The following is a 27,502-nucleotide window of genomic DNA, read 5'->3' on the forward strand; positions in this document are numbered from 1 at the left end:
AGACCGCACTGATTTTTACTTGCTTGAAAGTTGGCCAACAGTCAAGAACTCAGAATCTCCTAAATACAGAAAACCCCAAAAGCATGCTTCACCACACACCCATCTCAAAACATAGATGTTCTTGATTGTTGAAGCATTTGGTCTTCATCTCATTTTCTTTGAAGACTGTTTGGTATTACCCTCTGTAAACAAACAAAGCAACAAAATGCAGAATACGATATTTTAGATGGATCTATTCTATAATTGCTATCCTCAAGGCACAGATACTATCCTTGCTAGACCAATGTGTTTCCTCATTTAAGGAAAAAAACGAGAGGTGGATGAAAAGAAGATTCACTTTAAAATAGTTGTTGATGGCACTCTTGCCCTATCAAGCTTATGCAAAGTGTTCACATTTAGTGGGGAATGTCCTTTTCTCCTTATGTTATTTTTTTTAACATTTAGAGAGACAAAACTCAGACTCAGGGCTTCCCTGGTGGCGCAGTGGTTGAGAGTACGCCTGCCGATGCAGGGGACATGGGTTCGTGCCCCGGTCTGGGAAGATCCCACGTGCCGCGGAGCAGCTGGGCCCGTGAGCCATGGCCGCTGAGCCTGCGCGTCCGGAGCCTGTGCTCCACAACGGGAGAGGCCACAACAGTGAGAGGCCCGCGTACCGCAAAAAAAAAAACCAAACAAACCAAAAAACTCAGACTTAGCTGGTGGGTGCACTTTGAGGAGCAGCTCTGGGGCACCATCTTGGCCTTCTGTAAGGAGTAGGAGGGATGCTCATAGGACACACTCCAGTCTGAGCTAACAGGCATGATTTCACAGCCCAGCGTTTCCATAGTTGGGGTGACTTACTGTCACTTAGACTGAAAGTCAGTCACCCTAAGTTTTTTGATTGGGACATTTAGTCATTTACATTTAAAGTAATTACAGACAGGTTGTATTTAATCTCATTTAGTTAATTGTTTTCTGGGTGTTTTTGTAGTTCTTCGCTGTTTCTTTCTTTTTCTCTTGCTCTTCATGATTTGATGATTTTCTTTAGTGTTATGTTTGAATTCCTTTCTCTTTATTTTTTATGTCTCTATATTAGGTTTTCGGTTCATGGTTACCATGAGGTTTATATATAGCAATCTTTATGTATACATGATTATTTTAAGTTGCTGATGTCTTAATTTCAAATGCACTGTAACAATCCTCCATTTTTACTCTCCTCCCCCCATCATTACTGTTTTTGACATCATGTTTTACATCTTTTTGTTTTGTGTATCCCTTAACTGCTTATCACAGATATAAATGGTTTTACTACTTCTGCCTTTTAACCTTCCTGCTAATTTTGCACATGGTTGATTTACTACCTTTTCTGTATATTTGCCCTTACCAATGAGGTTTTTCTTTTTTGTAGTTTTCATGTTTCTAGTTGTAGCCTTTTCTTTTTCACTTAGAGAAATCCCTTTAACATTTCTTGTAAAGCTGGTTTGATGGTGCTGAACTCTTATCTTTTACTTATCTGTAAAACTTTATTTTTGAATTTTAGAATTTTATTTATTTTTTTATACAGCAGGTTCTTATTAGTTATCCATTAAATACACATTAGTGTATATATGTCAATCCCAATCTCCCAATTTATCACCCCCCCACCCCACTTATCTGTAAAACTTTTGATCTTTCCATCCAATCAGAAAGCAAGCCTTGCTTGGTGGATTATTCTTGGTTGTATGTTTTTCCCTTTCATCACTTTAGATATGTTGTGCCATTCCCTTCCGGCCTGCAGAGTTTCTGCTGAAAAGTCAGCTGATAGCCTGATGGGAGTTCCCTTGTATGTAATTTATTGCTTTTCCCTTGTTGCTTTTAATATTCAATTTTTGTCATCTTAAATACAGTGTGTCTTGGTATGTTCCTCCTTAGGTTGATCCTGTTTTGCACTCTCTGTGCTTCCTGGACATGGATGTCTGCTTCCTTTCCCAGGTTATGTAAGTATTCAGCTATTATGTCTTCAAATATGTTCTCAGTCCCTTTCTCTCTCTCTCCTCTTTCTGGGACTCCTATAATGTAAATGTTAGTATGCTTGATGTTGTGCCAGAAGTCTCTTAAACTGTCCTCATTTCCTTTTATTCTTTTTTCTGTTCAACCTCAGTGATTTCCACAGCTCTATCTTCCAGCTCGCTGATACATTCCTCTGTATCATTTAATCTACTCTTGATTCCTTCTAGTTTATTTTTCATTTCAGTTATTTTATTCTTTATCTCTCATTCTTCTTTATTTTCTAACTCTTTGTTAAAAACTCCTAATTTCTCACTCTGTTCATCCATTTTTCTCCTGAGCTCTTTGACCATCTTTACAGTCATCACCTTGAACTCTTTATCAGGTAGACTGCTTATCTCCATTTCACTTAGTTCTTCTTTTGGGGCTTTATCTTGTTGCTTCATTTGGAACATTGTCGCCTCATTTTCCAAGTTGCTATTTTTACTTCTGTGTATCTGGTAGGTTGGTTACATTTCCAGACCTTGGAGAAGCTGCTGTTTGGAGGAGGTGTCCTATGCATCCCAGCAGCGCACTCCCCTCTGGTAACCAGAGCTATATGCTCTAGGGATGCTCCCTATGTTGGGCTACATAGGTCCTTCTCTTGTAGTGGGCTGACTACTGTGGGCAGTTTGGTAGGCGTGGCTGGCCCCCTGTCCAGTTGGTTGCCAGGCCCTGCCTTGTGTGGAGGCTGCCAGCTGCTGTTTCGTGGGGCCAGGTCACAAGTCGGCTAGCTATGGAACCTCGGTGGCTAGCTCGTGGTGGGCAGAGCTAGGTCTGTAGTGCATGGTTGTGGGGCTGGACTTCCCAAATATAGTGTTGGCGGTGGGTAGGACCAGTTCCTGACACAGCTGGCTGCAGGTTCTGGGGCTTCCCAAAGCTGGTGCTGGCCCACGGGTGAGTGGGGCTGGAGCCTCAGGTGTCTGAGGAGTCCAAGTATCTCAGACCTGGTGTTGGCCTGCTGGTGGGTGGCCCCAGGGCCCAGGGGGGTCCCAGGACTAGTGCTGGATCACTGGTGCGTGGAGCTGGGTACCGGGGTCTCTAGCTGCAGGGCCCTGGGTGTTCCAAAGCTGGTTTCAGTCCGCTGCTGGGTGGGGCTGGATCCTGGGGCTGCTGGCTAAAAGGCGCAAGGTGTCCCAGAGCTGGTGGGCATGGCCGGGGCCTGGGGGTTTCCAGGGCTGGTGCGTTGGCTGTGTCCTGACAAGTCAAGCTGCAGAGCTGCACTGGTCCTGGGGCCAGTGTCTGCCTGCTTCTGTGTGGGGTCGTGGCCCAGAGATCCCGGGACCGGTGGGTCGCCCACTTAGGTGTATGAGTCTTGACTGTACTGTGTGTGACTCCACTCCTCCTACCCATCTCATTGCTGTTTCTTTCTTTATATCTTTAGTTGTACAAGATCTTTTCTGGTAGATTCTGGGTTTTCTCATCAAACATTGCTCTCTAAATATGTGTAATTTTGGTATGCCCGTGAGAGGAGGTGAGCTCAGGGTCTTCCTACCCTGCCGTCTTTGCCAAGGTCTCCTGTGGCTTTCTTATCTACATGCTGACTCTCCCCAAATTTATATCTGCAGTTCCTGGTTCTTTTCTGAGTTCCAGACCACTATCACTTGACATCCCCAATTATACGTGTCAGATCTCAAAGTCATCATGTTTACATATAATTCATCATTTTCCTTCATAAACCTGTTCTTATCTTGGCATTCCTTGTCCTGGTATAAGGGTACTACCATCCATCCACCCAAGTGCTCAAGTCAACAAAAAAAGTAGGAGTCATCTTTGGCTCCGTCCGCATATCCAATTGATTTGCAAGTTCTGTCCATTATGCTTCAGATCTGCTCTACCTTCTACATTCCCATCACTACTCTCCTAACGCAGACCACGGCCATGTCACACCCGGACTGCGGCAAAACTGCGTATTGCTGTCCCTACACCCTCCTCATTTTCCTCCAGTCCAGAAACAGCATGGACAGTAATGTTCATAAAATGTGGCAAATAGTACATTTCATTTATTCTTCTGAATGCCCCAAACACTTGCATTTAATATAGAACATTTGTATAGATAGTGTAGTAGTACTAACTCTAAAAAAGATAGCCCAAGGATTTTCATTAGTAGAAAAATATTAAAATATTAAACTAAATTGCTCCCCAATCAAGAACTAGACTACCAGATTTCAGAGAGACCAAGTTCAGTGCACACACATACATGTACAAGCATATATATATATTTTTGGCACACCTTCCAGCCACTAAAATAATAATCTTGAGGAAAGAGCATATGATACAGTGCTAATTTTTTTAAAAAAATCAGAATAAGAATAACTTGTATGCTGTTGTTGAAATTATCTTAAACAATGGAAATCTAAGGGAAGGAGACTGGACACCAAAATGTTAACAGTGTTTACATTTTTTCTTCATTTTCCAATAGCAGCATAGTATGGTACTATTACCTTATTTTATTTTATTTTATTTTATTATTTATTTATTTATTTATTTTTGGCGATACGCGGGCCTCTCACTGTTGTGGCCTCTCCCGTTGTGGAGCACAGGCTCCAGACGTGCAGGCTCAGCGGCCATGGCTCACGGGCCCAGCCGCTCCGCGGCATGTGGGATCCTCCCGGACTGGGGCACAAACCTGTGTCCCCTGCATCGGCAGGCGAACTCTCAACCACTGCGCCACCAGGGAAGCCCCTATTACCTTATTTTTAAAATTAGTTTAAAATAAACATGTTTTAAAAACCAAAGTAAGAGTATTGTTACATCAAAAGAGTTATATCAGTGTGGATGCAATTTTTTTTTTTAGAGCATGTTTCAATGTCAGTGTTTAATGTGTCACAACATTTGGCTCATCTTGGCAAATCATGAAATTTTTCTAATTCCTAAGGTATCATTAAACAGCTGTTGTTTTTTTTTCTAAATAATAACTCTGCCCCCTCCCCAACTAGGACTGTCTAGGTTTCAATAGCCTAGATTTTCAGTGCAATGGTGTCAATTTCACTTTGGAATCCTTTCACAGATTATGGATGTCCACTTCTCATGCGGGGGTATGAACATGCAAGAAATGGTCAAGAGTTTGCTATTCATGAACAGACTCAGCTGTAGTGGCATCTGGACAACACACTTTCAAAACGGGTTTATTTCATAATTGCATCGGCTCAACTCCGACTGCGCTGGACCTTGTCAGTTTATTGTTGGCTCTGCAATTTCACACTCCAGGGTGGCAAGAACTGCCCTGCTTGGCCAGCCTGGAGAAGGCTTGGTGAATTCCTGCAGCCGTGGCTCCATTTCTTGCTGCCCACGATTGGCATGGCATTGGAGTGAAGTCCATTTGGCCTGTGACTGGACCTCTTATTAGTCACAGGCAAAAAGTCCACTGAGGTCCCCAGGAAAAATAAGATGGAATCCAGGTGATAAGGTCTTAACCTCTTCTTGCGCGCTTGGTCTAGTTTCACTTGCTCACAGGGTGCCGCATGCAGAGGCCTTGCATCAACGGCCCTTCACACCACAGCTCCAAGCATGAAAGAGCCGGGCCTGACCCCTCAGCTCCGAGATCGTGTGCAGAAGCGCCGCGCACAACACTCAGTGTGGATGCAATTTAAGGAATAGTGGCTAAAAGCATGAACTTTAGGGCCAGAAGACCCTGGTTTTATGTCCCAATGATGCCACTTACTTTTTTTGTCGCATGGCTTTAGTTCCCTGACCAGGGATTGAACCTGAGCCCTCAGCAGTGACAGTGCAGAGTCCTAACCACTGGACTGCCAGGGAATTCCCATGATGCTACTTACTTGAATGTGATCTCCAGAAAATGACAATCTCTCTTTTCTTTGGTTACCTTATATGTAGAGAAGGGCATTATGAGTACCTATCTCAGATTGTTGCTGAAATTGTTAAATGGGATAATATAGGTAAAGCAATTTGCACAGTCCCCGGCATACAATAAGTACTCAATAAATGGTAGGTGTTTGTTCTTTGGATGGACCTGGCACAGAATAAATATCTGAAACCCCAAATTCAGAGGGTGATCAGCCTTAATCTCTATTGTTCTGGGTGTTATTATCTCTCCAACTAGACAGTAAGCTTCCTTATGTCATGGACTCGTATTACTGCCTTCTCAGTTGTAATATTGCTTGTGTTGTCGTTTTTGATTTCAGAAGTAATATGTCTTATTGAAAAATAGTCCAGAAATACTAGTTTCCCCCTCACTTTCTTACCTTCTATACAGGTGCCCTCAGTATCTGCAGGGTATTGGTTCCAGGACCCTGGTGGATACCAAAATCCATGGATGCTCAAATCCCTTATATTAAATGGCAAAGATTTTGCATATAACCTATGCACACCCTCCTATATACTTTAAATCGTCTTTAGATTACTTACAATATCTAATACAATGTAAATGCTATCTAAATAATTGCTGGCACTCAAATTAAAGTTTTGCTTTTTGGAATTTCCTGGAATCTTTTTCTGAATATTTTCGATCTTGGTTGAATCAGAGGCTACAGAACCTGCAGATACAGAGGGCTGACTGTATCTCATTGCAAGAGGTAATATATAGTTTGATTCTGGATTTTTTGGGGGGAAGTTTTGTTTTTTTTTTTTAAACCTGTCTTCCTCCTTTTTTTAAAAATGTTTTCTTTTCGGCTACCTTGGGTCTTAGTTGCTACGTGCGGGCTTTCTTCTAGTTGCGGCCAGAGGGGGCTGCTCTTCGTTGCAGTGTGCGGGCTTCTCATTGTGGTGGCTTTTCTTGTTGCGGAGCATGGGCTTTAGGCGCGCAGGCTTCAGTAGTTGTGGCTCACGGGCTCTAGAGCACAGGCTCAGTAGTTGTGGTGCATGGGCTTAGTTGCTCCACAGCACCTGGAATCTTCCTGGACCAGGGCTTGAACCCACCTCCCCTGCATTGGCAGGCGGATTCTTAACCACTGCGCCACAAGGGAAGCCCTGGGAAGTTATGGGGTTTTTGGTTTTGCTTTTTAAATTTTATTTATTTTTGGCTGCATTGGGTCTTCGTTGCTGTGCGTGGGTTTTCTCTAGTTGTGGCAAGTGGGGGCTACTCTTTGTTGCGGTGCACAGGTTTCTCATTGCGGTGGCTTCTCTTGTTGCAGAGCTCGGGCTCTAGGTGTGCAGGCTTCAATAGTTGTGGCACGTGGGCTCAGTACTTGTGGCGCACGGTCTTAGTTGCTCCGTGGCATGTGGGATCTTCCTGGTTCAGGGATCGAACCCGTGTCCCCTGCATTGGCAGAAGGATTCTTAACCACTGTGCCACCAGGGAAGTCCCGGAAGTTATGTTTGATTCATAAAAGTTGAGTGTGTGAATATATTTCTCATCAACTCATATTTTTCACTTAACACAGAGTTTTCTAAGAGCCTATGGAACTATCTTATTCTTTTTTTTTTTCCATTGCCTATATAGTATCTCATAACATGGGATTACTTCACTATTAGTTTGTTCTTTGAGGCTTGTTCATTCATTTATTTCACTCACTGAATAATTACATGCCAGGCACTGGACCCTGGGGAAATTATAAATAATTATAAACATCCTCAGGTAATTTTTCTAAAAAAGCAAACATTCCCATTGCTGAGACATATGTTTAGAAGATGCACATGGTGATTCTTAGACAAACAATGTGGGCACAAAGTGGGAACTCAATAAACATTTGTTGCTTGAGTCAATGACTTAGGTACATCTAGAGTAGGAGTTATTATAAGAGCAGGTAAGTACTACAGATATGTATGTTTTCCTAACTTAACCAGTATGTTGTATCATCCCAAAGAAATATCTGTAAAACTCGCTTTACAGCATGTACTGGTTTAGAAAAAAAATTGACAGGAACACAACTGTCAGCCCTATCTCTCCTTTAGAACATTCAGCATTATTATTTTCGGAAGGTGATTAATCAGGGACTTAGTAAACTTTGATATGTTGTATGAGCAAAAAGTTCAGTTGAAAAAAAATCACCTCTTTCTGTGAGACAATCAATCAGTGTTTTTCAAAACATGGAAATTAAGATGAATAATTTGCTTTCTCATATGTTGATAATAAGTGGGATGGAAAAACTTCATGGAACTCAATCACTATTATATTATTCAATATTACATTTACTGGTGTATATTTAAGTGGTATAATAAAATCACGTAATTATTTATTTCACAATATTTAAACTGAGACATAATAGTAACTGCAAATTTAAAACTACCCATTAAACAGCCTCTCATACAGACGGAGACCTTTGTATGATAGAGCTGCAGGATTTACATCTGCAATAAGACACATAGCATTGGAGGCCTTCTTTTGAGCTTCTTGACTTCACCCATGTACATAGACCCCAAAGCCCACAATATCATTTTCTGAGATCTGTAGAAAATCTTACTTAAACATATCTCCATAATGCCTGAACATTTGGGTCATAAAGTAGGGAGTAGGTGGGATATTCACTCAGACTTTCCTGTGGCTACACATTTGAATCTAGTCCTTCTGTGTTACCAGCGGACAGGACGCCCAAGCCTCTGATTACATCTGTGATGGTCTATAAAAACTGTTGGTTTGAATTTCTATTTACTTTACATCCTAGCAAACCAATCCATTTGCTAGTGCCTTCTGGGCAAAATGCCTGGGTTTTGTAAAAAACGAACTCCTATTGAAAAGGAAACATAAACCCAAGTGAAATAAATGTCAATTGTTGGTGTTCTGGGTTGTTACCTTTCTGTACCTTGATGTACATTTTCCACAACAATGATGTTGAACCTCTGGTTAACTCAGGAGTGTTTTCATTTCAGGGAAACTCCTGTAGTGACATCATACAGTTGTCTGTTTTGGGACTGTCCTGCAAGGTTTTTTTGTTGGTTTGTTTTTCTGTTACCATCCTGTTGAATTATCATAAACAGATGATTGTTTACCTCCATGATTTCTGCACTGAGCACCCAGACATGTCTCTTGATTATTTTTGTTGACTATATGTAATCACCCATAAGCCAGTGCAAATCCTAAGCATAATTACCCTGTCCGAAAGTAGAAATTAACATAAAACATATCTGTCAGTTAAATTCAATAAGAATTTGACCAAATTCCCTCTGATTCATCCTAGTTAGAATCCGAGGCAGCCATCGTTTACTTTGAAAACTGCCCAGCAGGTGTATGAATAGCAACTCCAAAAAGTGTAGAGCCTTGACCATTTTAAAGAAGGCAACACCCCTTCTAAAAACATAACTGCTGAGCTCATCAGAGAAATCTCACACCGCCGTCTTGTGCTCTCGAAAAGCTGCGGAAAAGCGCAGTGTTCCGCTGAGCAAAGAACTACTCTCTCACTGTTCATTTTGGTTTCTGTTTTCTATCCTTAATGAGAAGCAAATCAATTAACAGGACATATGACATGGTGGTTAGTCACCTAAGGGAAAGTATTAGTAGCCTCATTAACTTGGTGAACCCTTCCAGCTCTCACCTAGAGTTACCATCGTGCGGACCCATGACTAATCCTGCCCGGCAATCCTTTGAGGTCTGGAAACCCACTCTTTGACCCAGGCCAAGGCAATACCCAGTGAATAACCGCTGGTGCCCCAAGCCCACTCACACCGACGTCAGGAAGCCGTTTCCGAGAAAGGCAACGTGCGGGGGTGGGGGGATCTCTTCCCGGCCCCACCCTTGAAAGTTGCAGGGAGTGGCACCGTAAGAACTTTCCCAGATTGTTCTCTGTCACCGTTCTGGGAGGTCCGCTCCAGGCTTTCCCCGCTGAGCCAATCTGCCCCGCCTGCCAAGCCCCTCCTTCCCTGCACCTTTAACGGCTGGGAGCAGAGAGCCGCGGCTGAGGGTTCACTTCTCAAGAAGTCGCACCGGTTTTTCGAGCTCCGCTCTGCGCCTGGAGAGCCACAGCAGCGGGAGCGGGCGCCGCCGGGTGAGTCACTGTTTGGAAACGGAGTGGGCGGGCAAGGGTGTGAGAGAATGAATGATGTCAGGAGCGCGCAGGGCGGCGGGCGGGGAGAGCGGGCCGCGGGGCCGCGGTAAACACCGAGCGCCGCGGCGCGGGCTGAGCGGGGAGACCCCGCCCTCCGCGCGCAAGGAGCCGTCCTCGGCAGCCAGAGCCCGGCCGGTGCTGCAGCGCCGCCGAGAGCGGCCTCGGAAGCGGCAGCCGCGGGAGCGACCCGGGAGGTGCTTCCCTGGCAGGGCCGAGGCAGGAGAGGGCGAGACCCCGAGCAAACTTTACAGCGGCTTCGGCCGGGGGCGGCTGCGGCTGCGGCTGCGGCAGCGGGCTCCGTCCGCTAGCAGATCCCGGGCCCGGGAGCTGGTGCGTCCGGCCGGGAAGGTCTGGAGCCCCAGGTGAGAGCGGGTAAGGAGCGCCGGAGGGGCCGGGGAGGAGGATGGGCTGGAAAGCCGTGCGGCGGGCGCAGCGCGGGGAGGGCATGGTGGACTGCGAGCGCGGACGTGGCTCTAATTCGGCTCCCACGCGCCCCGCCCCAAGGCATCCTTCCCTGATTTTGCCTGATAGAGAGGATGGACGTGTGGCTTCGTCTCCACGCTCTGAGCATTCATCTCATTCATTTGCAACCATTGCGGGTCACTTGGTCCTGACGTTGAAAGGACACAGACTGAACCATAGATTGTCCTGAGCCACTCTGGAGGTCAGGACTTTAGTTCAAAGGAGGTGGAGGAGGGACTGTCTTTAAGCTTTTTTGAGAGGCACTTACTGATGATGTGTGAACGGTAAGAACCCAGCTCTGGGCTGCCCACGCTGAAACGTTTACACGTTTGGCATTCCAAAGCTACTACCCTTAAGGAAAGGGAGGCTTGGTGTTTCAGCGCAGATAGGTGCGACTGGACCCGTCTACTTCTCTGAGGTATGGATGGTTAATAGCCCGTGGCTACGTCTTGAAACAACTCAAACGTTATGTCCTGTAATTTTTATATATCAGTCTCTGCCATTCTTCTATTTCATCTTGCTTGCTCTAATACGACCTTAGGATCGTTTTGACATGTATGTTAAATTTTTGAAGAGATTCAGTTGTTTAGTGCCTCTAGGTGGGCGTGGATTTTGAACTTAACTTTCCAAATCCTTGGTTTCAGTCCTAGTCACATCTGTTAATGGTGGGTTCTCAGTCGCATTAAACACTCTGAACTAGTAAAATGGGACTGTAACAACTTCAGAGGATAATAATGAGAGTTAAACCTTAGAAGACCTATCATAATGTCTGGCACAAAGCAGACCTCAACAAATTTTAACTGTTTATATATAAATAGTGTGTTCCAGCTGGCTTAGATAATCACCAATTAATTTCCACAGAATTTCCTACTTATAAACCTGGTGGGTTGAGGTTTAGGGTGTGAAATCCTTTGGCAAGTTCCTCAGAGTGTGAAGTAAGTTCAACGCTTCTGTGTGGATACCTGAAAGAGTTCAGGTTCCCACCCCATACCAGGGGAACTGCCATTCACTAAACAGAGTCAGAGCAGTGGCTGAAAGTGACAAATGGAATTTGGAGGAAGAAAGGATGTGTGGATAACTCTCTAACTTTACCCTTAACTTGTTTTTTTGCCTTTTAAAAAAATACGCAGGACAAAATTGTAGCCCTTTCCTTGGTTTGCTGCTGGCCTTACTTCACAGTAGTCTTCTGGTTGAAGTGTTTTTTTAACGAGTTAATGTTTAATTTGGTTTCTCTAGTTTCATTTTTCAGTAAAGCTGGTTGACTTTTGAACGTGGAGGGAAACACTTGGACACCTTTGGGTTTTCACGGAATCTTATAAAAACCCCTAGGAGACAGTTGGAGGGATAGGGAGCATTTGCTCAGGTGTTACTGAAAACATTTGTTCTTACCTTATATCTGCAACAACTTTTAGGGTCAAAGGTTACAGGGAATGTTTTTTTCCACAGTGTGATGCAGAGATCTTGGGCATCAGAATCCAGAAGACCTAAGGCTATCCGGGTGGTAACTTACTGGCTGCGTTTCTCTGAGCAATTAAACTCTCTGGAATTCTTGTGGGACTTTAAACAAAATATAGGGAAAAACATAGAAATAATCTTACATCTATTAAAATAGACAATGGAATACAAATGAGAACTTTTAAAAAAGTGATACGTTGAAGTGAGATGTTGTTTGTTTTCTTTTCTTAAGGAAGAATTACCGAGAATTCTAGATAGTTTCAGATAAGAGTAGCCTATCCACCTTTACCTAATTCCCTTATGAGGGATTTGAAGCTTCCATTGTGAACTACTACTATCAGATATCTATTCAGTTGGTGAATGTTTAGTGAGCTGCTACTATATTCCAGCCACTATGCTAGGTACTAGCAATGCTAACATGAAGGAGGCACTGTAACTGGCTTAAAGACTGGTAGAAAGAGCCCCTAGGCTTTGATTATGGAGAGGAAAAGAGTCAAAAAGAAGGAGAGAGGAAGGGACTTGGGAGGAAACCAGAAATGATTAGGCTATGATAGGCTGCCTCCCACTGATAATTTGAGATCTACTGGCTTTCTAGTGAACTGGGTCTCATAAGTTTTGAGGCTGAACCATGCACGTATGCCTGAACCATGCACGTATGCCTTGCTTTACCCAGTAACAGTATTATATAGACAAATTTAGCCCTTGAGTCAAGTTTTTTTTTTGCGGTACGCGGGCCTCTCACTGTTGTGGCCTCTCCTGTTGCGGAGCACAGGCTCCAGACGCGCAGGCTCAGCGGCCATGGCTCACGGGCCTAGCCGCTCTGTGGCATGTGGGATCTTCCCGGACCGGGGCACAAACCTGTGTCCCCTGCATCGACAGGCGGACTCTCAACCACTGCGCCACCAGGGAAGCCCAAGTCAAGTATTTTTAAAATAAATTTATTTTATTTTAATTTTTGGCTGTGTTGGGTCTTCATTGCTGCGTGCAGGGTTTCTCTAGTTGTGGCAAACGGGGGCTACTCTTCGTTATGGTACGTGGGCTTCCCACTGTGGTAGCTTCTCTTGTTGTGGAGCACGGGCTCTAAGCACGTGGGCTTTGGTAGTTGTGGCTCACAGGCTTAGTTGCTCCGCGGCATGTGGGATCTTCCCAGACAAGGGCTTGAACCTGTGTCCCCTGCATCGGCAGGCGGATTCTTAACTACTGTGCCACCAGGGAAGTCCTTTTTTTTTTTTATGTGACCATTTTTTAAAAGTCTTTATTGAATTTTGTTACAATATTGCTTCTGTTTTATGTTTTGGTTTTTTGGCTAAGAGGCATGTGGGATCTTAGCTCCCCTACCAGGGATCAAACCTGCACCCCCTGCATTGGAAGGTGAAGCCTTAACCACTGGACTGCCTGCGAAGTCCCAAGTCAAATAATTTTAACCGTATCAGAGCCAACTTGTTTAAATGAAATCTGAAGGGTAAAATCAGTTCAGCCAAGATTTATTTACTGTGAGCAAAGAAAGCACCGTCGTAGATTTTTAAGAGAATAATCACTGTATGTGAATAGTGTAATATTTCAGTTTCTTACTTGTAGAGGTTTAAAAGTACAAGGTAAACAAATCAGCCGCCACCCAGAAAATTACTTAGTGTTATATCCTCAAATGCTTTCTCACCGCTATGAACATACAACATCGAGAGCTAACATGTATAGCACTTACTGTGGTAAGTGCTATATGCCAGTTACTTTATACAGAGAATCTCATGTTATCCTCACTCTAACCTATGAGGTAGGTACAATTATGGAGGAAAAAAACTGCTTTAAGGAAATTAAGGAAATTTCCTGAAGTTACACAGCTAGAAAATTATTCTCTACAAAACCGGGTTTGTTCTCTACGTACTGTTTTCTAACTTTTTTTTTTTCACCCAAATATGGATGCCTCTGTATCACTAAAGTATGCTTAAACAGCGTCTTTTATAGTTTTCTACTGAATGGCTGCATCTCAACTTAACCAATCCCTTATCGTTGGACAGTTAGTTTGTTTCCAGTTTTCACTATTTTAAGCAACTCTGCAGTAAGTATCCTTCTAACTATATATGTGTGCAATCCATGATTATTTTAGTCATTTTAAAAAGTGAATTATGATCTTTAATTTATCTGCCTTTTTTTTCACCATATTCAGAATGAGAAACTTTCTCCTTTCTCTTTCAAATTTGTTATAATTTCTGTTCCTTTAGTGTTTCTCATAAGATTTCAGCAATAGGATCAACATTCTCTATGGAGGGGCACAATAGGTCAGTAGCTCATTATGCAAGGGATTTATGATGAAAACGGAACACAGAACCTTTCTTAACAACTATTTGTGTTTGTATTATTGTTATTAGACATAAAGCTGAACTTCTTTTATGGGGAAATATAGCAGAATGGAGCAGTGCTGATTTTGCCAGGCAGAAAAGAAATTTTAAAAAAAAATTTTATTGAAGTATAGTTGATTTACAGTGTTGTGTTAATTTCTGCTGTACAGCAAAGTGACTCAGTTATATGTATATATTCTTTTTCATATTGTTTTCCATTACGGTTTATCACAGGATATTGAGTATAGTTCCCTGTGCTCTACAGTAGGACTTTGTTGTCTATCCATCCTGTATATAATAGTTCGCATCTGCTAATCCCAAATTCCCAAACCTTCCCTCCCCCTTGGCAACCACAAGTCTGTTCTCTATGTCTGTGAGTCTGTTTCTGTTTCATAGGTATGTTCACTTGTGTTGTATTTTAGATTCCACGTATAAGTGTTTGTCTCTCTTTCTGACTTACTTTGCTTAGTATGATAATCGCTAGGTTCATCCATGTTGCTGCAAATGGCATTATTTCATTCTTTCTTTATGGCTGAGTAAGTCTATTGAAAATATGTACCACAGCTTCTTTATCCATTCCTCTGCTGAAGGACATTTAGGTTGTTTCCATGTCTTGGCTATTGTAAATAGTGCTGCTATGAACATAGGGGTGCATGTATCTCAGAAAAGAAATTCTACTTCTACAATTTGCCTCCTTGGTACCCAGTAGGATAGACAGGTTGCATTTTGCAGATATTACATATACAGCAGATGTATCATCAGGTTTAGAATAAGCTCATCACTTTTAAACTGATCACCTTTTAAAAAAATCTTAGAGGGCTTCCCTGGTGGCGCAGTGGTTGAGAGTCCGCCTGCCGATGCAGGGGACACGGGTTCGTGCCCAGGTCCGGGAGGATCCCACATGCTGCAGAGTGGCTGGGCCCGTGAGCCATGGCCGCTGAGCCTGCACGTCCGGAGCCTGTGCTCTGCAACGGGAGAGGCCACAACAGTAAGAGGCCCGCGTACCGCAAAAAAATAAAATAATAAAATAAAAATACCTTAGAAATTTGTTGTTTGATCTCTTGAGAAGTGTATCACTGCTAAGACATTTTCCGGTTGATTTAACGAATGAAAGTGCAAGAAATATCCATTAGCTAGTTTTCATTATAGGTATAAAGCATTTCTTCATTTAAACATTTCTCAAAGGTACCCTCTTTGCTACCCTGAGTCAAACTTTTATTTTTATTATCATTATTTTTTGGCTGCATCGGATCTTAGTCTCAGCACGCAGGCTACTGTCTAGTTGCGGTGCACGAGCTCAGTAGTTGCGGCACATGGGTTTAGTTGCCCCAAGGCATGTGGGATCTTAGTTCCCGCACAAGGGATCGAACCCACGTCCGCTGCATTGGAAGGCGGATTCTTAACCACCGGACCACCAGGGAAGTCCCAAGTCAAACTTTTAATTTTGCTTTGGGTTTATATTTCCATATCCAACGCTAGTTATTTTATCCTCATGGTTTTGATAAAGGATGTTGGAATATGAGTAGTGTTCAATTCAGCCTCTTCATACAGAAACCCAGATAAGTTCAATTTGTTAATTCCTAACAATGACTTTTAATTCAAAGCAGAATGTAAAAAACAGCTAATAAAATTGCAGTATAAATAGGTTAATCAGTTATTTGCTGATCGGTTTTCCCTACTGTCAAACCCTAATTTGATGATTTGCTTACAGTTAAAATTCAGCCTTACAATTTTGTGTCTTTAGATTGATAGTGTCACTTAAAACTTTCAGACAAACTTGTGCACGTTCTTAGATCGTTTTTTTAAAAGCAGCATTAACTGGATTGAGTGTTCGTCTTATATTTACATCTTTTCTCCCAGTAGACCCCTTGTACTATTTAAAAAGAATAAAACCACATACTAAAATTGTTAAAGAGGAGGGAATAAAAGGAGATGAAAGATAATTTTGAAGCCACAGTTGTCAGAAAATACAGCTAGCTACTAAAAGTCAGATGAAGTGAAAGGCTCTGGAAGGGACCTTCAAGTAAGTGTCATTTCTCCGCCTGGTAGTAGCTGTGCTGAGCTTCCTTTAGGGTAATACATTTGACTGTGGAAAGAGAAATACCCAAGTGTTAGGGCTGACCTCAGGCAAAATTGAGACACTGAGCTGAAATACTCACCTTAGGGCATCCTTAACTCTGAGTTTACCGGGCAGGACTTGCCTACACCGAGAAAGTGCTTGATGAGTACCTGTATAAGGGCAAATTGCTATCCAGTTGAAACTGTGGACCTGGAGGCATCATATTTATGGAAAACTAGGGGATGAGTATCCACCTCTGGAATTTATTTTATTTTTGGCCACACCACGCAGTATGCGGGGCCTTAGTTCCCTGACCAGGGATCGAACCCGCCCCTTGCAGTGGAAGCTCTTGACTGCTGGCCCAGGGAAGTCCCCTACCTTGGGAATTTAATGACCTCTTTTCAATTAAGATGATTAGAAATGCAAAATACGCGATAAGAGTTAAACTTCTGAAAAGCTTTTCCACAAGTGGGAGGAACTGAAGGGAGGAGTAGCCCTGGAGGTGGGGAAACAACTGTAGAAAGATTGCAGATGTGCCAAAGGCAGACTCTGTGTCCCTTGGAAGGTAGTACCTAATCCCAAGGCTTGCTGGGAATTGGCTCCTGCTGTTGAAACTGGGGTCACCAGTGATCCTGTAGGGTCTGGCCTGCCAGGGGTGAAAATGCATGTTCCGGGCCTCTCTTCCCTGCTCTGTTGATGAGAATCATCCTGGGAAGCCCCTCTTAACATGCACCCCACCCAGATGGATTAAGGATACTTTTCCTTACCTGGGAGTACTTTAAGTAGGTAGTCTGATCTAACTAGAGAAAATGTGAAGGAATGAGTTTTCATTTAGGGAGTAGGGAAAAGGGTTAAAGTGATTTTGGATTAGGGATCACTTAGCTAATTGGTATGCCAAGGAGGGATACCTCTAGATAGCAGCCCACTTCCAGTGAGAAGTGAAGACCTTTCAGGAAAAGACTGGCAGCAGAAAATGAAGCTAAGCCTTTAAAACAGAGAGCCGCCAAACGCTTTAGTTGGTTCTCCAAGCTTCACCAAACACAGACGCTGGAGATAGCGCAGTAAAATAGCGATGGTTAGATAATGGTAGATACTCTGAGATAGGTTCTAGAGGAGATTAAATCAAATTCTCTATCTTCAGACAGCCCTGCAAAATAGAAATTGTGTTATCTCCACTGTGGAAGTAGGGAAACAATTTAGAAAGGTTAACATACTCAAGGCTGCAGAGCTGGTGAGAAGAGGAGCAGGGTTTTGAAGCCAGGGGCAGCTGATTCTCTTGCCCACGCACTGCCCAGTATCCCCTAGGCTTTCTGTAATGTCTCCGCTAGCTTTGGAGATACAGCAGGTTTGGGGGGGGGGACGACGACGACGACATATTTTGATATGGGATTGTATGTCTACCACCCATCTCTGGAATGCTCCTCTGATCTGTGCTGCCTCAGGCCATGAAGTAATGCCAGAGAGATGAAGGCCCATAGGCTTACTCGGGCCGCACTTGGACTTGAGTCCCAGCAACATCCCTCACCACTAGGTGACCTGAGCAACTTCCTCTGATGCACCTCCATTTCCTGGCTGTGAAATGGGAATAAGATAGTTTTTACTTCCTAAGGTGATAATGAATTATATTACTTTAAATGTGTAAAACACTGAGGATAATGCTTGGTTCATAGTTAATATTTGGTGGCTCAGCTATTACTTTTTAAAAAATATTTATTTATTAATTATTTATTTTTGGTTGCATTGGGTCTTATGCTGAGCGTGGGCTTTCTCTAGTTGTGGCGAGCGGGGGCTACTCTTCATTGCGGTGCGCGGGCTTCTCATTGTGGTGGCTTCTCTTGCTGTGGAGCACGGGCTCTAGGTGTGTGGGTTTCAGTAGTTGCGGCACATGGGCTCAGTAGTTGTGGCTTGTGGGCTCTAGAGCACAGGCTCAGAAGTTGTGGCGCACGGGCTTAGTTGCTCCGTGGCATGTGGGATCTTCCCGGACCAGGGCTCGAACCCGTGTCCCCTGCATTGGGAGGCGGGTTCTTAACCACTGCGCCACCAGGGAAGCCCTCAGCTATTACTTTTTGCATATAGACTATATTTCTAACTTTTCAAACAAAGGATTCATTCCTGTTGTCCCCCAAATCAAATTGTTTCTCGTTATTTCTCATGAAGGTAGTGTATTTTTCTTGTAACCTAATAGCCATTTGTTACATCTTGCCTGCATTGGTAGGATCTGGGTCCTATCCCTCTCTCCTCCTCCCTTCCTTCAGGGTTAAAATGAAATTATTAAAATTGGTCGTCCACTGCCATTGGATTCAAGAACTTTCGTAAGAAGTATACAACATCAGCTGTGAATGCTGAAAAGCTTTCAAAGCTGCCATCACAGTATGCCAGCCCTCTCAGCAGATGCTGGTGGCGCTGGTGAGCATAACTGCCACCGTCCCTCACAAAGCTCAGCCTTCTGCGGAGTATTGTACCATGAGCACCACTGTCCCAGAAAATGCGGGGCCGTTAAGAATCACAGACCCTACTGTCCTCCCCGGACAGTATGCTCTACGTCTTTCTTTAGGAGGCCCTGAGACGGTCTATCTAACACAGCCGCTACTGTTTTGTGAGATTTGCATTTGATCTGCAAGTTATTTAACCATCCAGTTATTACTGCCCCAGTAGTTGCTACCAAACTTTAGTAGCAACAGAGGGCATTGTTTCTGTTAAATCAATATTTATGTGTGTATATATATATGGTATCATATCCTCTGTGATGGGTTAGCTAGTGCTGAGAGGTACACTCCCTTGGTGTATAGTTTGGTTGGCAGTTATAAGCAGCAAAGCAGGAACATTTACAATTTTATTTTCCAAATACTTAAGCATTCGCTATATGCCAGGGTTTGTTCTGAGCACGTAGAGCTCTTATACTCATCTCTTCCTCCTTAAACACTCTGAGACAGATATTATTATCCCCATTTTAAGAATCCTCTTTTGAGACACAGAGAAGTTAAGTCACTTGCCTAAGGTCACACAGCTAGTATGAAGCACTGTCGTTTGTAGAATCTAGCATGTATCTCACACCTTGGGCCTCATTTTATCCTTGCACATGCAGTTTTAGCAAAGGGAACATCACACCTGTCCACACATGCTATCACCTCCTTATGATTTACTGTGTGGAGGACTACAGCTAGGTCATATATTTCAGTGTTGCTATTGAAATGTATTGATGATACAGTATTGTCAAACATTTCTCTCAAAAAGCTTGTGAGTGCTCAATCAGGCCTGGTGTTGTGTCCGGGAAAGGAGCAGTGCCTTCATTCTCCCAGTCCCCTGATCAGACACTCAGCTGCAACCTATTCCTGCTGCTTTGTTTTTTTTAAACATATTTTTTGAGTTCTCAATTTTTTAAAAAAATTATTTATTTATTTATGGCTGCGTTGGGTCTTCGTTGCTGTGCGCAGGCTTTCTCTAGTTGCGGCGAGCGGGGGCTACTCTTCGTTGTGGTGCGCGGGCTTCTCATTGCAGTGGCTTCTCTTGCTGTGGAGCACGGGCTCTAAGGTGCGCGGACTTCAGTAGTTGTGGCTCACAGGCTCTACAGCACAGGCTGAGTAGTTGTGGCGCACGGGCTCAGTTGCTCCGTGGCATGTGGGATTTTCCCAGACCTGGGATCGAACCCGTGTCCCCTGCCTTAGCAGGCAGATTCTTAACAACTGCACCACCAGGGAAGTCCTCCTGCTGCTTTAATGTTACTTACTTTTTTAAGTTTTAGGGCTTTCACCCATGGTAAATTAAAATATTTAAAAATCCTTATTGGAGGAGAATAGCTTGCACATGTGAGGTTTCTTTGAATGTTTTCTAGTTACTCTTGGAGATGGTGGTAGGCAGAATAATGGTGCCCCAAAGATGTTCACATGCTAATCCCCAGAAACTATGAACCTGTTATGTTACTTGGCAAGGAGGGATTAAGGTTGCTCATCAGCTGACTTAAAATACGGAGACTATCCTGGGTGATCTGGGTAGACCCAGTGTAGTCACAAGGGTCCTTATAAGTGGAAAAGTGAAAGAGAAGAGTCAGAATCAGAGTTGGCACCTTTAGGAAACTTCAAACGGCCATTGCCGGCTTAAGATGGAAGGGGGCCACGAGCCAAGGAATGCATGCGATCTCTAAGAAGCTGGGAAAGGCTGGGAAATGGATTCTCCCCCGGGCCTCCAGAAAGGAGCACAGCCCGGCTGACATTTCAGTGTTAACCCACTGAGTCCCCTTTTGGACTTCTGATTTCTAGAAGTGTAAGAGAAGAAATTTGTGTCGTTTTAATCCATTAACTTTATAGTCACTTATACAGCTGCAACAGGAAACTAATACAGAGAATTACTAGAACAATCAGTGCTTTGATTTGTTCCTTTATGCCAGCCCTGTGAAAGAGCTGCTTCATCTCGTGATTTACTGTATGCACATGTCAAGTATAGCAAGTATTTACATTTGGGGGGGGCTGTTTTATTTTGCACACAAACTGAACCACTTTGGGGCAGAGGGAGTTAACTTTTGATAATTCTATACATTTGTGTACAGATGTATACTGTCTATTTTAAAGGACAGTATCAAGGTTTTAGCAAAAAAAAGAAAAGTCTTGTTGATTCCAGAGCAAGTGGAGCCACCCGGGCCTTTCATCAGAGTTGCCTAACAGAAATGTGGCTCTGTACCCCATGTGGCAATCCTTATAGCCTTGCATTTGTTTGGGGTAAGATGATGGTCCACATGCAGTGGTGGTGATGGTTGTGGGCATTATCCCTTGAGTTTTGACTCCAGATTCTCTTTATTTTATTTTTATTTTTTATTTATTTTTTATTGAGGTATAGTTTATTTACAATATTATATTAGTTTCAGGTGTATGACATAGTAGTGATTCAAAATTTTTATAGATTATACTCCATTTATAGTTATTATAAGATATTGGCTGTGTTCCCTGTGCTGTACAACATATCCTTGTAGCTTATTTATTTTATATATAATAGTTTGTACCTCTTAATCCCCTACAGCTATCTTGCCCCTTCCCCCTTCCTCTCTCCCCACTGGTAACCACTAGATTGTTCTCTATATCTGTGAGTCTGTTTCTTTTTTGTGATATTTGCTAGTTTGTTTTATCTTTTAGATTCCACATATAAGTAATAACATACAGTATTAGTCTTTCTCTGTCCAAGTTATTTCACTAAGCATAATATATCCTCCAGGTCCATCCATGTTGTTGCAAATGGCAAAATTTTATTCTTTTTTATGGCTGAGTAGTATTCCATTGTATGTATATGCATCTCACATCTTCTTTATCCACTTGTTTATTGATGGGCACTTAGGTTGCTTCCATATTTTGTCCATTGTAAATAATGCTGCTATGAACATTGGGATGCCTGTATCTTTTTGAATTAGTGTTTTCATTTTCAGATATATACCCAGGAGTGGGATTGCTGGATCGTATGGTAGTTCTATTTTTAGGTTTTTGAGGAACCTCCATACTGTTTTCCACAGTGGCTGCACTAGTTTACATTCCCACCAACAGTGTCCAAGGGTTCCCTTTTCTCCACATCCTCACCAACATTTGTGGTCTTTTTTTTTTTTTTTTTCTTTCTGCGGTACGCGGGCCTTTCACTGCTGTGGCCTCTCCCGTTGCGGAGCACAGGCTTCGGACGCGCAGGCTCAGCGGCCAGGCTCACGGGCCCAGCCGCTCCGCGGCATGTGGGATCTTCCCGGACCTGGGCACGAACCCGTGTCCCCTGCATCGGCAGGCGGACTCTCAACCACTGCGCCACCAGAGAAGCCCATTTGTGGTCTTTTTGATGATAGTCATTCTGACAGATGTGAGGTCAGGTTCCCTTTACATTTTAAAAATCTTTTTCTTGCTGTGCTTGCCTAGCAATGTTATTATGAATTCTTTGAGAGCAAGAGCACTTCTATACAATGGCTTTTCAAATTGTAATAAATTAAACAAAAGGTGGTATCGTTCACTGGGTCATCTGTAGTAAGTACCTAGAGGGTTATAGACCCCAGAGTAGACGATATCTTGGAATCGTGTCAATTATGGAAATTAAAAATAGCAAGAATTATCATAATGGACGGGGTTAGTTTTTGGTTTTTGTTTTGTTAAGGAATCCTCCAGTAACAATGTTAAATTGTTATTTGGAGACAGCTTGCATCAGTTAAGGACCCCTTTGTGCAATGTAGAAAGAGCACCAGTGTAAGAACTAAAATCTTGGGAATTTTCCTGCTTAAGAAATGAAATAAGGGATAATATAAGATTTTTGGTAGTTTTAAAGAAATATGGGTGGAACACTAGCTGGATGGTGTAATATATACATATAGCAGTTTCTAGAGGGAAGAGACTGTCTTGTGTAGAAGTAGAAAAAAATTGGAGACTCTTAAAACCACAGAGATAGGATATTTGGAGCCATTTTGTTAAGGACATATTTTATTTAAAAACATATTTTATTTAACCAATGTATCAAAATGTTATCATATTTAGTATTATCGATTACAATCAATATAAAAATTCTTGACATTTTAACTTTTTTTCTAAATCTTTGAAATCTGGTGTGTATTCTGAATTTAACTACGCATGTCAGCTTGGATCGGCCACACTTCAAGTGCTCAGTAACCACATGGGGCTAGTGGCTGCTTTGACAGGCAGTGCAGCTCTGGCCAGCCTTATCCTTAAGGAACAATACCCTGCATGAATCTGAGGTTATCCTCAGAACTATCCCTGTATTTTATTTTATAAACTGAATAAAATAATCTATATACAATAATATAAAATATTATTGCATTTTATAAATTTTTATAATAATTATTATAATTTATTGTATTTTATAAACTGAATTATATCATGGAGTCACCAGAGAAAACTGGTTCTGGTGCCTTTTGCTAGAATGAGTGAACTGGCTGAACGATACAGTGAAACATGTCTCTAAGGTTGTCTGTAATATACATTTGTGAATTTCAATGCCAGGAGGTGTGCCTGGGCCTATAAATGAAATATTTAGATTATTAGGTTCTTATTATTATGCTTATAGGAAAGATGGCTGCTCATATGCCTTTGTGAGCTGTGATAAGTGGGATGTGTGTGGCATCTACCCTGGTCTCAGTCCCAGAGCCTCACCACACTTACTTCCTCTCATGTGTCACCTCGCTGTCTACCTGTTCATCCATCACCACCTTCACCCTATCCTTGCCCTGTTTATATGCATGATGCTGCTTACTAATTTGTGTTCTTGTTCAGTTGCTTATTGTGACAATTTAGGAAGCAAGGCCACTGTAAGACCTAGATCAGAGAAATCATTACTTGATATCAAATATCAGTCTGCCAGGAATAGATAAGATTAGACTGTAAGAAAACACAGGTGCAGTATGAGAGGGAGAGGGCTAGGGGAGAGAGAGGTAGAAGGTGGGGGAGGGAGGAAGGAAGGAAGGAAGGAAGGAAGGGAGAAAAGGAGGTCGGGAGAAAGGGAGAAAGGAGAGAGTACCATTCTGTGCAGGAAAATCACCTAAATGCAGAGGAAGGAAATCATGGTGGAGGATTTTGTAGCAAAACATCCCCCCAGCCACTGGACAAGCTGCTGTTCTCACCAAGGTCTCAAGATAGGTTGCTCTGGATTTCATAAATATATTGACTTTATCAAATACCTGTACTACACAGGTGGCTGAGACTAGTCCTAAGCCCTCCTCAGCCCCTTCTGAAATTGATAAATGCATTCAACACAGTTTTTGAGCACTTGCTATGTGCTAGACTTGATTCTTGATTCTAGGGATTCAGTGACCAATAGATAATCAAGGTTTCTACCCTTAATGGAGATTGTATGAGTTTATGTGTTGAGAGGAAAAAGTGCTGAAAAGGGAGGTTGAGCAGATGACAAGCAAGTAAAACTAATCAACAAGATCAGTTCAGACTTGGACCAGTTCTTTCAAGGAAACATGTAGAGATGACTGGGGAAGCCTGCCCTAGCACAGTCAGGAAAGTTTGTCAGAGGTTGGACTTGCACTGAGGGGTGAAGGGTGAGAAGGAGCCAGTAGAGGGAACAGGGAGAGTGCTTGGTTACACAAGGGAAGGAAGGGAGACCAGTCTGGCTGCAGTGTCTGCGCAGGAAGGAACAGTGAGAAAGATGGTGGCGAGGCAGGCAGGACCCAGTGAGGAGGGGCTGGTACTTGCAAAATTTGTAAGGCCTATGGATTTTATTCCAAGTGCAATGAGAAGGCATTGTGAAGTGATCTAAGAAGGAGAGACACACGGTCCGATTTACGTTTGTAACAGATCTGTCTGCTGGGCAGAGTGGAGTAGAAGGGGTCCAGCATAGAAGCAAGGAGACCAGTTATGAAGCTATTGGCAGCATTCTACGTGAGAAGTGATGCAGGCTGGAGCAGCGAGGCAGTATTAGAGATGGAGAGCAGTGCATGGTTTTGAGAGGTTTGGAGATAGAGTCGACAAGACTTAATGGATAGGCCTGGATGGGTGATGTGGCAGAGTAGGAGAAATCAAGCAGGACTCCTTCTGGTAGGTGACGGGGTTGTAGGGAATAGAGTTCTGTTTTGGCCGTTGGTTAGTATAAGTTGTCTGTTAGTCGTCCTACCGGAGATAGTTGTCAAACAGCCAGTAGTGATTCTGAGAACTGCATTCAGGGACAAGATCAGGGCCCGTGGGTGTCAGCATAGAAGTGGTGTATAAAGAGATGGGAAATCTAGAATCACCTGGGGAGATTTCGTAGGCAGAGAAGAGAGGCAGCGGAGATCAGGCCTCGAGGAATAACGGAGTTAATAAATAGATCAAGTAGGAGACCAGGGAGTAACCAGTGAGGTAGGAGGAGCACGAAAAGAGCAGTGTTCCAGGGGCTCCCCTGGTGGCGCAGTGGTTGAGAGTCTGCTTGCCGATGCAGGGAACACGGGTTCGTGCCCCGGTCCGGGAAGATCCCACATGCCGCGGAGCGGCGGGGCCCGTGAGCCATGGTTGCTGAGCCTGCGCGTCCGGAGCCTGTGCTCCACAACGGGAGAGGCCACAGCAGTGAGAGGCCCGCGTACCGCAAAAAAAAAGAGCAGTGTTCCAGATGCCAACTAAATTGAGTGTTTAAGGCAGGATGGAGTAATCAGTTCTGTTGTAAGTTTTTGAGGAGTTGAGTAAGGTGAGAACACAGTGCTCATTGGGTTTTACAATGTGGAGGATTCCTTTACATGGTGATCTTGTTGAGCCTTTTAGAGGAGTGATTTAAAGCACAAATGACCTCCAGCATCTCCTGCAGGGAGCTTTCCTCGCTCTCTTCCTTCTCCGGTTCACCCCCATAGGCTAGGTGTCCCCTCTTTGTTCCAGAATAGTTAGGCTTTTCTCTTGTCACTGGACTACCATACTGTAATATGATTTTTCTGCTGAAACTATGTTTCTTCCAGCCTAAGCTCCTCCGGAGCAAAATTTATACTTTTTTGTTGTTGTTGTTATTTCCTAGCATGATGTAGGCACTCAACACATGTTTTCTTTTAATATATATATATTTTTTAATAAATTTATTTATTTTTGGCTGCGTTGGGTCTTCGTTGCTGCGTGTGGGCTTTCTCTAGTTGCGGCGAGCAGGGGCTACTCTTCGTTGCGGTGTGCGGGCTTCTTACTGCGGTGGCTTCTCTTGTTGCGGAGCACGGGCTCTAGGAGAACAGGCTTCAGTAGTTGTGGCACACAGGCTCCGTAGTTGTGGCTCGCGGGCTCTAGAGTGCAGGCTCAGTAGTTGTGCACGGGCTTAGTTGCTCCGCAGCATGTGGGATCTTCCAGGACCAGGGCTCGAACCCGTGTCCCCTGCCTTGGCAGGCAGATTCTTAACCGCTGTGCCACCAGGAAAGTCCCTGAACATATGTTTTCTAAATTAATGGGTAATTTTTTTTAAACAAGATGTTGGGGGTAGGAGTTTATTAATTAATTAATTTATTTTTGCTGTGTTGGGTCTTCGTTTCTGTGCGAGGGCTATCTCTAGTTGTGGCAAGCCGGGGCTACTCTTCATCGCAGTGCACGGGCCTCTCACTATCGCGGCCTCTCTTGTTGCGGAGCACAGGCTCCAGACGCACAGGCTCAGTACTTGTGGCTCACGGGCCTAGTTGCTCCTCAGCATGTGGGATCCTCCCAGACCAGGGCTCGAACCCATGTCCCCTGCATTAGCAGGCAGATTCTCAACCACCAGGGAAGCCCGGTATTCTTTTTTTTTTTTTTTAAATCGTGTCTTTTATTTTTAAATTTTATTTACTTAATTTTTTATATAGCAGGTTCTTAATAGTTATCTATTTTATACATATTAGTGTATATATGTCAATCCGGATCTCCCAATTCATCCCACCATCCCCCGCCCCCCCATGGGTATTATTGAAAACTGCTTTTTTGCTTGCATTATTTACCCCTGTGTTGTGTCAGGCACAAGCCAATGAAGGGCCCAGGTTTCCTAATTCTCAAACTGCTGCCCTCTGCCTTCTGTAGCCACTGTCGGGCCTGGGCTGGATATATTTTGCCCAGGATTGCCTTCCCCTCCCTCCCCTCCCTCCCCTCCCTCCCCTCCCTCCCCTCCCTCCCCCATACACACCTCACCAGTTGCCAGGGTTTGGTTTGGGAGGGTTACAAAGCTCTAATGCCCTCTTAGACATTTACCTGTACCTTGTTCCCTGTACCTTCTTGACAGCCACATGTGAAAACCTGTGGAAATCACTTCTTATCTATTTCAGGAACCTCATCTCTTCCCCACCTCAGAGTTCTTTGGGTGAAGTCATCTGCGCTTGCTCCATAGGATTCACCATGTTGGAAACTTTTATTTGCTTCGTTGGATACTTGAGTATCTTTTTTATTTTTATTTTTTGTGGTACGCGGGCCTCTCACTGTTGTTGCCTCTCACTGATGTGGCCTCTCCCGTTGCGGAGCACAGGCTCTGGACGCGCAGGCTCAGCGGCCGTGGCTCACGGGCCCAGCCGCTCCGCGGCATGTGGGATGTGGGATCTTGGTGGACCGGGGCACGAACCCGTGTCCCCTGCATTGGCAGGCGGACTCTCAACCACTGCGCCACCAGGGAAGCCCGATACTTGAGTATCTTAAAGCCCTAGTAGTGACTGCATAAAGCCACCCCCGAAGGGTTCTTTTTAGCAAGTTTCCTTGTTTCTTTTTGGTAGTTATTTTCCCACCAAGGCTGTGAGGAAGTGGTTTTTTCTTCTATGCTACTTCTATCACTTTGTTTTGCACTTCATTATCCTCCTGTTGCAACACCCCGATTATACTAGT

General features: G+C 43.6%; 1 protein-coding gene and 1 non-coding gene across 2 annotated transcripts in view; one reads left to right on the forward strand and one right to left on the reverse strand.

Annotated features, from left to right (window-relative positions):
• Nucleotides 1-5,690: 5,690 nt before the first annotated feature.
• Nucleotides 5,691-5,763, reverse strand: TRNAD-GUC. Its single transcript has one exon. It is a non-coding gene; the product is annotated as a tRNA-Asp (tRNA).
• A 4,375-nt stretch (nt 5,764-10,138) lies between these two features.
• The window catches only part of SGMS2 (sphingomyelin synthase 2), an 80,977-nt gene continuing 63,613 nt past the window's right edge, over nt 10,139-27,502 (forward strand). The window contains exon 1 of the mRNA XM_029234593.1: nt 10,139-10,306. The gene's annotated coding sequence lies outside the window, so the exon portion shown is untranslated. The remainder of the gene's footprint in view (nt 10,307-27,502) is intronic.

Source organism: Monodon monoceros, unplaced genomic scaffold (genome assembly GCF_005190385.1).
Source record: "Monodon monoceros isolate NGI ecotype Baffin Bay Population unplaced genomic scaffold, NGI_Narwhal_1 Super_Scaffold_20, whole genome shotgun sequence".
NCBI lineage: Eukaryota > Metazoa > Chordata > Mammalia > Artiodactyla > Monodontidae > Monodon > Monodon monoceros.